The sequence below is a fragment of the Lupinus angustifolius genome, chromosome LG04 (assembly GCF_001865875.1).
Source record: "Lupinus angustifolius cultivar Tanjil chromosome LG04, LupAngTanjil_v1.0, whole genome shotgun sequence".
In the NCBI taxonomy this organism is placed as follows: domain Eukaryota; kingdom Viridiplantae; phylum Streptophyta; class Magnoliopsida; order Fabales; family Fabaceae; genus Lupinus; species Lupinus angustifolius.
Genome location: NC_032012.1, coordinates 3,372,898 through 3,385,223, shown reverse-complemented (window position 1 = coordinate 3,385,223; position 12,326 = coordinate 3,372,898).

The window sequence follows — 12,326 nt, the reverse complement described above, 5'->3', positions numbered from 1 at the left end:
GTAGTTGGATATTCGGATTCAGATTTTTAGGTACTTTAGTTTCTTGGTCTTGCAAGAAACAAGCATGTGTTACACTAAGCACTGCTGAGGCTGAATATATAGCAGCAGGTAGTTGTTGTGCCCAAGTGTTGTGGCTTAAGCAACAATTACGAGATTATGGCTTAGACTTAGGCTGTACTACGCTGAAATGTGATAATACTAGTGCTATAAACCTTACAAAGAATCCCATTATGCATTCTAGAACCAAACACATAGATATAAGGCATCACTTCCTAAGGGACCATATTCAAAAGAAAGATGTATTCGTCGAATTTGTTGATACTCATAACCAACTTGCAAACATTTTCACTAAGACCTTGGCAAAAGAACCTTTTGACAAAATTAGACTTGAATTAGGCATCCTTGATGAAGCATATTTAACCTAAAGGAATATATATGTTTATATGTATGCTTCATTATATCTACTTCATGCCTACTTGAACTTAAATGTGTTTATTTATAGTTAAAAATCATTTTCATAGCTTAATGTTGCCTAAAAATAAGTTTTTCTGGGGTCAGTAATCGATTACACTTTTTTCTGGGGTAAGTAATCGATTACACTAGAGAATAACTGATTACAGGGTTAAACAACGTATTTCAGTAAATGATTACCCAAAGTGAGTAATCGATTACTCAAAGCTGCTGTTTGAAAATTTAAAAAAAAATTGTTTTTGAGTAACCCATTACTCTGTGCCGTTATATATGAAATTTCTGCAATTTTTAACTTTTTCAAAACTAATTGGTAACTCCAATTGATGTATGCCATAAAGTTTAACATCAAAATCAATTGGTCTCTGATGATAATGAGACAAATGTGGACCGTTAGAGGTACTCAAAGCCCTTTGCCATATGCGTAATCGATTACCCACTATCAATAATCGATTACTGAAGACTGTTGCATGAGATTTCAGATTTCAAAACGAAATGTTTTCACTCCAAATGAAATCTCTTCACTTCAAACAACTCTTACACTTTCAGAAAGACATCATGGGTGTTTTGAAAGTCTATATAAAGACTCTAACTCTCACAACACAAAAACAACTTTCATATAATTCTCATACTACTCTGAAAAATTATCTCACTATTTTTCTGCACTTTTGCACTAAGTTCTTAAACTTTTAAAAGAGAATTTTTCTGAGTTACTTGAAGTAATTGTTTCAAAGTTTTACAAATCTATTGAGCAATATTACTAAGCATACAAAGAGAGTTGATTGGATTGCAAGTGTTATAATATTTCATACTTGTAAAGGCAATCCAAAGCCATTGTTGTAATTCTTCGTTCATTGCAAACAATATTTCTTTCACAAGGTGTGAATAGATAGGGGATAGAGTGACTTGGAAAGGTGTTTTCCAATGGTATAAATATTAGTGAGTGTGTAAGGTACAGAGAGATCTCGGGGTGAGATATTGTAATTACAACTCTTAATATTTAGTGGGGAAAATCTCTTGTGCTGCAAGAGTACTGGACGTAGCCTTCGGTGGGCAAGAAGGTGAACCAGTATAAAATACTTGTGTACTCTTCTTTCCTTTTCCTCTTTACTTTATACTTGTTTATTTTCTGCAATATTATCCGCTGCACATTAACTCTTACATTTTGTAGAAAAAGTTACTACAATTTTAAGTCAACTAATTCACCCCCCCTCTTAGTTGCAAACATGTTCTTACAAGCTCGGTATAGATATAAAGGCTTGGATGCCCTCTTGCGATTTTCATTACTTAATTTCTGAAACAATAAACAACATTAATATCAACAATCATATACAAAAGTCAATACAAAGAATATGATTTTACCAAGAAAGACTCGTCTTGTGTGTGTAGGGTGACAAAAGTCTTCAAATCCTCTTCATCAACGATATTTGCATATTAAGTTGGAGGTTTTAGGTTGACATTGCCATCAACATCTCTGAGTAATTTTCCGACATGAGTTCGAAATTGTCGGAGAGTCTTGCCATCCGATTTAAGGATATAATCCTTATGCTCCTCACCAAAATCAAAAGTTGACTGAAATAAAAACATATACATTATATATTGCATGAAAACACATGCATATATGTACATTGCATGAAAATGTAACACATATACATACATTGCATGAAAACACAAAAAACTGAAAAATAAACTTACTGTTATTTCATTCCAAATATGCTCCTTCACGGTATTCCCTACATCACTCCATTTGTTGAATGTTAGTTTCATATTCTGCCAAACAAGAATACTAATATAGCTTGCTATTGTGTTGTCACCCTTCGAGTTTAATGGTTGAACTTCTATCTTCACATTCTTACTTCTTGACTGAATGATATTCTTCATTGAAGTCATTCCACATGGAGGTCATTTTTTGAGCAACAGTTTGCTTATCTTGTGGAGTCGGTGTAGCTTCGTCATCCCTGTGAGAATCATGATCGCCACTTTGGGAAGCCATTGATGAAGTTTTTTCAGTTTATGAGAGTGTGAGGGTTTTCTGAGAGTATGGGGATTTCTTTTCAATTAAGTTTGAGAGCATAGAGGAAATTAATCATGTTTTAGATATTTAAACTATATTACCAATTTAACAGCGCATATTAACGGTAGCACTGTTGAAAATACATATTAAACAACGTATGCTAAAAGTAGCATTGTTGTATTGACATCTTCAACAATGCATATTAAGGATTGCGTTGTTGTTGTGTTTCCAGTTGTTTACTACTTATTTTCATTAACACATCAACAATGCTACCGAGATGTAGCGTTGCTGAATAGAATCTAATTGACAATGTTATCTTAATTATGCGTTGTTGAATGAAATCTAATTGACAACGCTATCTTAATTGGGTGTTGTTGAATAGAATCTAATTGACAGCACAATCGTAATTATGCGTTGTTATACTGAACTCATTTTCCAAATTAACAGTGTGTTCGTATTTATGCGCTGTTAAATTAATATTTTACATAACTGGAAAATATTTATACAACATGAATTTACGTTAATTAACATGAAATTGTCATGACGTAGATTACTATATAATTGTATTTATTAATATGAAACTAGAAAAATATTAAACATTACATTTTGTTAATTTGTTTTTATATTTATTAAGTATTGTTAATTTGTTTATTGTGTTTATTGATAAGGAACATCAAAAGTATTAAAGAAAATAATCATCAATATAATTAACAAAAAATAGAAATTAACATCCAAAATAATTGTTTTATTATTCATTCAGAGAGGCAAAGTATATTATAGTGAACTAAATGATTTGGTACATGCGAATATAATGAACTAAATTATTTGGTACATACGAATATAATGAACTAAATGATTTGGTACATGATTGATTATTTTCTTTTTATTTCCTTTCAAAATATGGGTCCTTTTGCCAAATAAAAAGTTGTTAAAGACCTCCTTGACATGATTTCAATGAAGAAAATAATTTTTTCCTCAACTCCTCTACATAAATCTTCATCTCACGCAAATCTTTTATAACAGCCATTTTTCCTCTAAAATCTAGGCCCATTTTGAAAATCAAAAGATTTCAATGAGGGAAATCAATGAACTGAAAAAATTGAAAGAGATCAATGTATTCAATACTTTACAAATTAAATCTTCATCTAATGCAAATCTTGTATGACAGCCACATTCCTTCTTAAATATGGGTGCTTTCGTAAAATCAAAAGTTGTTAAAGACCTTATTGACATGACTCTGAAACAAAAACACAATTTTTTCCTCGACTCGTCTATACAAATTTGGTTCTTTTTTCTCTTTTTCACTCTCTACAGTATTGCTCTTTTTTATACTACTTTGTATTTTCTTTCTCCTGTCTTCATGAACATACTCTTATTGAAACACATACTCTTACTAATGAAATAGAACATTGAGTGAACTACAATATTTATAGATGAGCAACCATTAATATTTCAACAAATGAAGAGACGCATAACCACTCAATCATTAATATTTCAACAATCAAGAGACGCATAACAACTCAACCATTAATATTTCAACAAACAAAGAGACGCGTAACTGCCACCATTAATATCTCGAACGTTTAAAAAGTCGTAAAACATCAACATCGCATAATTAAGCAAGCGCGGTTATTATATCATCTTCAACAACGCTTCCTTAATTATGCATTGTTGCATATATTAACATCAACAACATTTTCTATCAAATGTGATGTTAAACATAAATCATTCAAATCAGCGCTAACGTTACTGATTCAATAGCGTTTTGTCAAGAATGTGCTGTCGAAGTTACACAAATTGATAACACCTGTTTTATTATGCGCTGTTGATGTTCTTCCGCCTTATTTTTAACCGTGTCATTCAAAATTGCGTTGTTGAATGATCGATGTTTATTATGATATCTGGCGTAGTGTTTGCTTTTGGAATATCTCTTTTGCTTCTTTTTTCCTCTTGACAATGTCATCTCTTTTATTTTCCACTTTCTTTATCTTGCTCTTTATCATTTCTTATATATATAAGATTCAATTAAAAAATGGACTTTGATGAGGATGTCATATGGAAAAAGGATGCATGATGGATCACTCTCATTTTATTAAAGATAATATAATTTCAACATTAATAACAGAAGGTGAGGAAACTTCCACCAGTAGAAGTTTGGGTTATTTTAGCATTGTTAGTCTTGAATAAAATTTCTATACATAGAAAGTTAGTTAGGTAGTTAGTATGTTGAAGCTATAAATAACATAGTTTGTATCTTTGTAGTATATGAGTTGTAATTGATATTCCATACTTTTTCAATACAACTTAATTCATTCTATTCATTCTTCTTATCAATCATACTTCATTCTTTCTCATTCTATATCTTCAAGTTGATGCTGTGAATGCACTATGTGTGCATACCTTACTGTTTTCTTGTGCTTATCAAAGAACTAGTGCATTGTGTATGCATAAGAGGCTTCTTGGTTTAACACATTTGAATACCTTAGGCAAAGAGGAAAAAGAACCAAAAAAAGTGAAAATATTATTTTTTTTCCGTCAATCCTAATGTTGTGTTGTCTCATCCCATGCACAAAAATATTTATATCATTATTATTAAAAATCGCATAATATTCCATCATTGTGTGAACGTATAATCGTATATGCTTCAATGAACTTTTGCGTATATCAGATCTACAAGAGAATTTTCGTGTTATTCGTTCTTTTGGCCTCGAGCATATACTTTGAGAGCATTCGTGAACATTTTGCTTTCTTACGTTATACGTAAATTTATCCATGAGGTAATGGCTACGTTTTCAAAATGTGCAGCATTGGTATAGGCTTTCTTAGGATGGAATATATAGTACTTGCTTAGTAGGTTAAATTGTATAATTCTATATTCCTTATTTATAAGGATAGGATATATAAAATTGCTTAAATAATATGGTATTAAGCTTATGGACTAGTAAGAAAGGTGTGCCCTATTAAAAATCTACTATATAATAGTAATGATTTTTGTGATTTAGAGAAGCATGTGATAAAGCATCAAATTTAATCACGTACAGTAATGACTGACCCCTTACTTTTCTTCCAATAAATGGGATAGTCCTTCACTATATCATGCTTCATTTCAATTATTTTTATTTTGAAGAATCGGTAATAATTATATATAAATTATTGATGATACAATGATAATATTTTCCATATATTATTGGTGCATATACTATTTCTACTTTAATATTATTATTGTTTTGATTAAGTAGAAGATGTCTGAAAAGTTTAACGCGTACCTCTGATGAGTTACACTATATGGAGGATGAGATGGATCTTGCATTCCAAATATAACCTTAGAACTCCCAAGCCCAATTTTTCTTTACTAGTGGGTTTATACAAATCCTCTATTTTTTCTTATGCACTTCAAATGTGAGACTCTATGCTATATATAAATCTCAAGTAACAATGCCATATCTGTATGCCTAGCTAAATGCATCATCTTAAGTTCTTAACCATGTAAAACTAGTGGGGCAATTTAGTAATCGTGACTTGTCACATAATCTGCTTTGCTATGAGCTTATCCCAAATGGAGAAAGTTACATTTTTTAGAGGACTATGTGGTAGAACCCTTCCTGGTGCTACCATATAGAACTTTGATGTAGCTTGAATTCTGTAATAGTTGGTATTACAATTTATATATTTACCTAAAAAAGAAGAATATATTCCAAAAAACCTAATTTTATTTAAACAGTATTGTTATTCTTTTTTATGCAAAACTACTAAATTATTCGCCCTAAAAAATTACTTTCAATTTGGTCTTGTACTTTTTGTGTAATAATGTAGACCGATATATTTTTCTTTTGCAACCCTTTTAATTCTCAATTAAAATTCACAATTTTGGTATAAATGCATTCAGAATAAAAATTATGCACACTCATTGTTACTGTAATGAAACTATACCATTAAAAAGTGAATTTTAACCTTGAAAAGTAATAAAAAAATATTTTTTGTGATCAATTTTAAAACATAAATAATTTAAAAGACCGATTCATAAACAAAAAATAACTTAAAGGAACATATTTGAAATATTATTATTTTGGATCTTATCATGTTATGTATGAGCATTTTAGATAACAAAGAAATGTTTAAATAACCATTAGCTTTTTAATGTTATTTTTTTCACAAATGCTATCCGATAACTACTAATGGACTAGTATACTTATTCTAACGTTTAAGACAAGTAACATTTTATGGTAAACATCCTTTAACGTGACTTGCTAAAATATATAAACATTTTTAATAGATAGTATACTTCTTCATGTTTTTTTTTTAATGATGCATCAATCAAAATCTCCAAATGTATTTTATGAAACATTGTTTTTGCGTAAAAAAAATATTATTTTATTATTATTATTAGAAAATATAAACCATAAATAATGAGTAAACAAATTGATTGAAACTCATAACTCGGGTGAGTAGAACCCAACCTTATTCGCTCACTCAGTATGCTCGATCATGATTCAATTGTGTACAGAGACATTTTTCTAGTCGAAAGTATCTTTGATTCTCTAATTTTTCATCTTATATGTGCTTAAGAATATATACATAAATTATTCGTATGTCAATTTATATGTTCATAATAATAAGTAATATTGAGAAGACTTTATAAGTATGTATTATATTTAATGAAGTCTAGGTTCGGTTTTAAAAACTGACCTAATCGATATTTAGGGTCAGGTTAGCTTCGAGTCTAGGGTCGAGTATGAATTACAAAAAAACTCAACCAACATTAAGGTCATTTAGGGGACAAACCTTAACTCATTTAGGAAGAAGAAAAGGAATAACAACATGTATAATAATATAATTCACAACATATACAATAGAGCTGTTATTAACATTTATAATAATAACATATATAATATATATAATAATGTATGATATTTGGTAGTTTGAAATCAAAAGCCACAAAAATAATATATATATATATATTATATAACAATTTAATAACATACATTTCAATATAATTCACAAAGAATTGATAATTTAAGTTACAAATTTGGCTAATTTTTTTAAATAATAGTATATTATCATTCTCTAGTATTTATTTTTTTTTAAAATGAGGTTCAGTTTGAACGTTTCCTAAATTTTCAAAGTCATAAATCAAACCAAACATAAATATTTTCTTAAATCAGAACAACTTACACCCTTAATTTAATCATATTTTTATAACTAAATGAACTTTTTATTACATAACAAATAAGTGTACGATACATTTATTTTTGTGAAATCACGAAAGGTTTCTACACAACTCTCCCATCTTAAAACAACTGTCAACTTAGAGAATAAAAAATGTTTCAAAATACATTTCTACTTATAATTTTAAGAGATTATTAAATGATTATTTCACAATAACCCACTTATGAGAAGAATAAATGGTGAGAGGTAAGAACAAAGTTTAAGAGATAAATTAGGAAACCAATAAATATTAGTTTTTCTTAATTTTAACAGAATTATGAATTTTTTAATATGTTTATTTCTTCTCCTTTTCTATACAGTAATTTTAAAACAAATGGGGTATTCATCAAATAATTCTTCAAAGTGACTCATAAGTTGCAATCACGTCAATTAATAATGGTTGTAATCAGGTATATCCTTATGTTTTTTTGGTGGATAATATTATAACCTAATCATGGAGAGATTAGGCAATCCGGTGTGTTTATATACATAGAGAGAGGCAAACTAGGTGGCTGATATTTCATGGCTAACATGCTACATAATCTAGATGTGGGTATTCTTCTCATGAAAAAAACACCAACTAGGTGCAGAGATTTACTTGTGTTTTATTTCACACTAATGTATCTTCCTAGATTTATTTTAGCCAAGTCTTTTTCACTCTTAACGCCTCCATTGTACCCAAAAAAACAAATGCGGTATTTAATTAACTCATTGGAACCGTAACTACAACCAATCAAGGTATGCGATAAGAACGTCATAAAAAAGGTATATACTAAGAGTTTGTCAAATGATTTTCTAGAAAAATGCTTCGAGTTGGGCTAAAATATAAAAGTATTTAAAAAGAGAGAGTAGTACACAATTATTATTGTATAAACTTAACAAAAACATTGGCTGCTTAGAAGTCAATATTTTGTCTTAAATCTCAATACTCCATTAACTACACACAAAACCGAACAAATTCGTAATACTTGGGAACCATATAATTTTGTGCTTGCTTTTGTCCTTTAGCAATGTTCAATTTGATTATGCATGAAATCGCGCCGTTTGACTGGGTGCACGCATGAACTTAAATGAGAAAAAAAATTAGTGGTGTATGTGAAGTAGATATTTGTTTAATCCAACCTCATTTTCAATTATCAAAACTTGCAAGTTGAAAATGTTCCACATGAAACATAATAAACTTTGTACTTGTTCTACCCTACCGATACATTATGAATGTTTAAATTGATGGTATATGTTCTCATTTCAATTAGAGAACAAACTATTCATTTTTTTTATAAACAAAGGAAAAAATTATTGAGTGGGAGTAGTATGATACTTGTTGCATGTACAAGGATCTACTATCTTAAATAATGTCTTAAACTATATATTGGATTAATGAAAACATATGATATAAATTAAGAAATTAATATTTATTATTTTCTGTTTTTATTTTAATATGATTGATCTAAAATATGATTTGAGGCACGATTTAAGTTAATAAATTTTTGGAGTTGTCGCATATACAAGTGTTGAAGTGAGTAGTGTAGTAAAGAAGTTTCAGAGTTTAAGTTGTGAAAGATTGTTAGTTACGTTCTCTCACTCTATCAAACACCGCTTCGCTCTCTCATCACAGACTATTTTAATTTTGTAAATGGGAAAGATTGGATAAGACATTGGGTTCCTCATATGATTCATGATATTTGTCACTGTTAATTTATCCACGTTTTGGAGAACCTAAGCATGCTGCATCTTCTCTGAGAATGTGTAGTACTACGATAACGTTGATCGATTTATTGTATTAATGGAGAGTGTATTGACTGGCCTCACCATAATTTTTTAAGAGAATATTTTAAATTTGAGTAATAATCCTCCCTATTAATAGATAAGATTATACAGAGATAAATACAATAAAAATAAAGGAAACAATAATATAGTAAAATATTTTTATCTTTTTATATATAATGAAATAATACTTGATGATTGTTTTTTAAATTTGACTTAGATTAAGTGTAGTGTGTTATGAGAAGAAATGAGTGTTTCTGACGATTCTAGCGTATGATTTATTAAGTGAGGATTCTTAAATTTGAACTCAATGCATCTTGTTTTGACAAAATTAAATGATCAATCAAGTAATTAATTGTTTCCAGATCGAGTTAACGCACAACATATTTCCTTGTCCTCCATTATCATGTTTTAGAGTTCTGTTATTTCAATATTTAGATTACCTTTCTATTTGCTCTGGGAGAGAAAATTAAGGAAAGATAGATGAAGGAAATGTTGAGAAATTTATTAGAATCAATTTCTCTGTGTTACAATAGGTACTTGTGGAAGTGAGAAACATATAAATAAAATAGATCAAAAAATGAAAGAATAACACCAATTACTGTATTGAGAAAAAAATTCATAAAAAATAAAAAATCATGAATATTAAGTCTCTTATTTTCTATGTTGTTTCTTGCGTTATCATATTTCTCTTCTTCACAAGTTTTTGTTAGATTTGTACACGATCTAGAACCTCTAATCATTAGGGAGTCATATTTAAATAATGATTTTATGAATATTTTATTTTTCACTTATAATCTCTTCCATTCATTCTCATATCTAATGTCACCCATCTTCACATTTGAGTGTATCCAATGATCTCTCTCTCAAATGTGGGTAAAACACCCTTACATATCTATTTCACTTTAAGTTCATTATGTCTAAGCCAAACCATCAACTTTGATTACTTGTTAGACTTGTATGCGACTAGATAATCTACAACCACTAGTGAAACTCGTTGTTATTGAACATGTGAAGAGTGAATTGAAGAGTCCAAGTGAAACATCATATCATGAACCCAAATTCTAAAACATCAGTTTCATAAGTTTTTTGCACTTATAAACTTTTCCCTCATCTTCTCATTTGCAATGTGTGACTTTACATTTGAATGTACTTATAATTTCCTTTATATAGTGAAAATGAGGAATGCTTCTTTAGAAAGAGGTAGTGGATAATTCACCTTTGTTAAATTTTTAAGACACCTTAAAAAATTAGATTAACTTCTTAGTTTTTTAGAATTAAACAATAATTTCAAGACTTTGAAAATCATATCATTCAATATTTAATGATCGAAGGTCACATGCTCATATTGAATTGATCACTTGTAGCAATTCAATGATTATGTTCTCATCAATTAAAGAGATATTAAAAAACATGAAAGAAATATAATAAAAATCAAGATAGATTTTTAACTATTTATATGATATAAAAGACAAAGAAAGTGTGGAGAAATTAAATAGGTCCAATTAATATAAAAAGTACTTTAACCGTCTATTTTAGAAAGTTGTTTAAAACTACTAGGTATCCAAAACGTGATGCCTAGCTAATTGTTTTTTTTTTAATTCAGGTAGAATTTTTTGTCCTAAGTTGTGATGCATCTTTTTTATAGATACCTGTTAAAGTAATCCAAAGCTGATTCTTAATTCGATTCAACACTGTTCAGATATTCTCAAACTAATCTTCAACCCTGTAGAGACCTATCTGCCATGTTAACTCTCCAACCGAACAAAAGAAACACCTTAATTAAATTAGTGAATTAAAGTCTTTATAAAATATTACTGATCAAAATAATGAATACATCATATTTTTCTCTCTTGACATTTAAGCTCATCTTAAGAACATTGATAAATAGAAGAGAGTGTACATAAAATCATGGTAAATAATGACATCTAGCTGGAGTTATTCCTTTACGTTTTAAAAGAAGTTATCATATTTTGACTTTTAAGGTAAAATTGTGTAGTGTGGACCAATCCAATTCTATGATGCATCTTCTTATACTACTTTCTACGCGTATGCAGGTGGTTAATTATACCTACCGTATTCATCATTAGTCACATTGCTAAGTCAACAAGAATGATATATAAAGAGAACAATAAGTCGGAGGGTAGAAATAAAAAAATGGAGGAAAAAATAGGGAGGTACTTTTTTTTTTGTTATTTAACTTGCACATATTAATACTTAATAATACTATAGTAAGAAGGTGTTGATGTAAACTTTCCTAAATCCTCAAACATCATAGTATAGCATATATCAAATATTTAATTTTTTTGAATACTTGTTGGAATGAAACAATCACATAAATTTTAAAGTGATTAATTTTTTACCTTATATAAAGATACCCTTAATATTATTTACACTATAGTCACACGCTATTGTTTCCCTCCCTCAAAAGGATTACAAATTAAACATGATTTGAGCAGTAAATAACATCACATCATCTTTTCAAGTTCATCGCGACTTTAAATTTGTGTTTATTAATTCCGTCAAGAAAATTGTTTATCAAATTTTGTTATGAAATGTCCATAGCTCAAGAAGCATGTCTTCATATAAAAAATATATTTCTCTACCCAAATAGACAAGAGAGCATGTAAATGCTGGCTTGAACCTCTGGCCACTCCATTTTACTTATTCATATTTTTCTCCATGGATTGGACAATGTTTTTTAAATTAAATTAAATGCGAAAACAAATCCTATTTTTCTTTTGCTAAACTTTCTTTTATAAAAGTTTTCTATTCAAATTTCAAATGTTTATTTCTCCCTTTAACATTAAAAAAATACAATAAGTAACAAATTTGTATTAATGTACTTTTAGTAGATATTTTTCAATATGTTTAA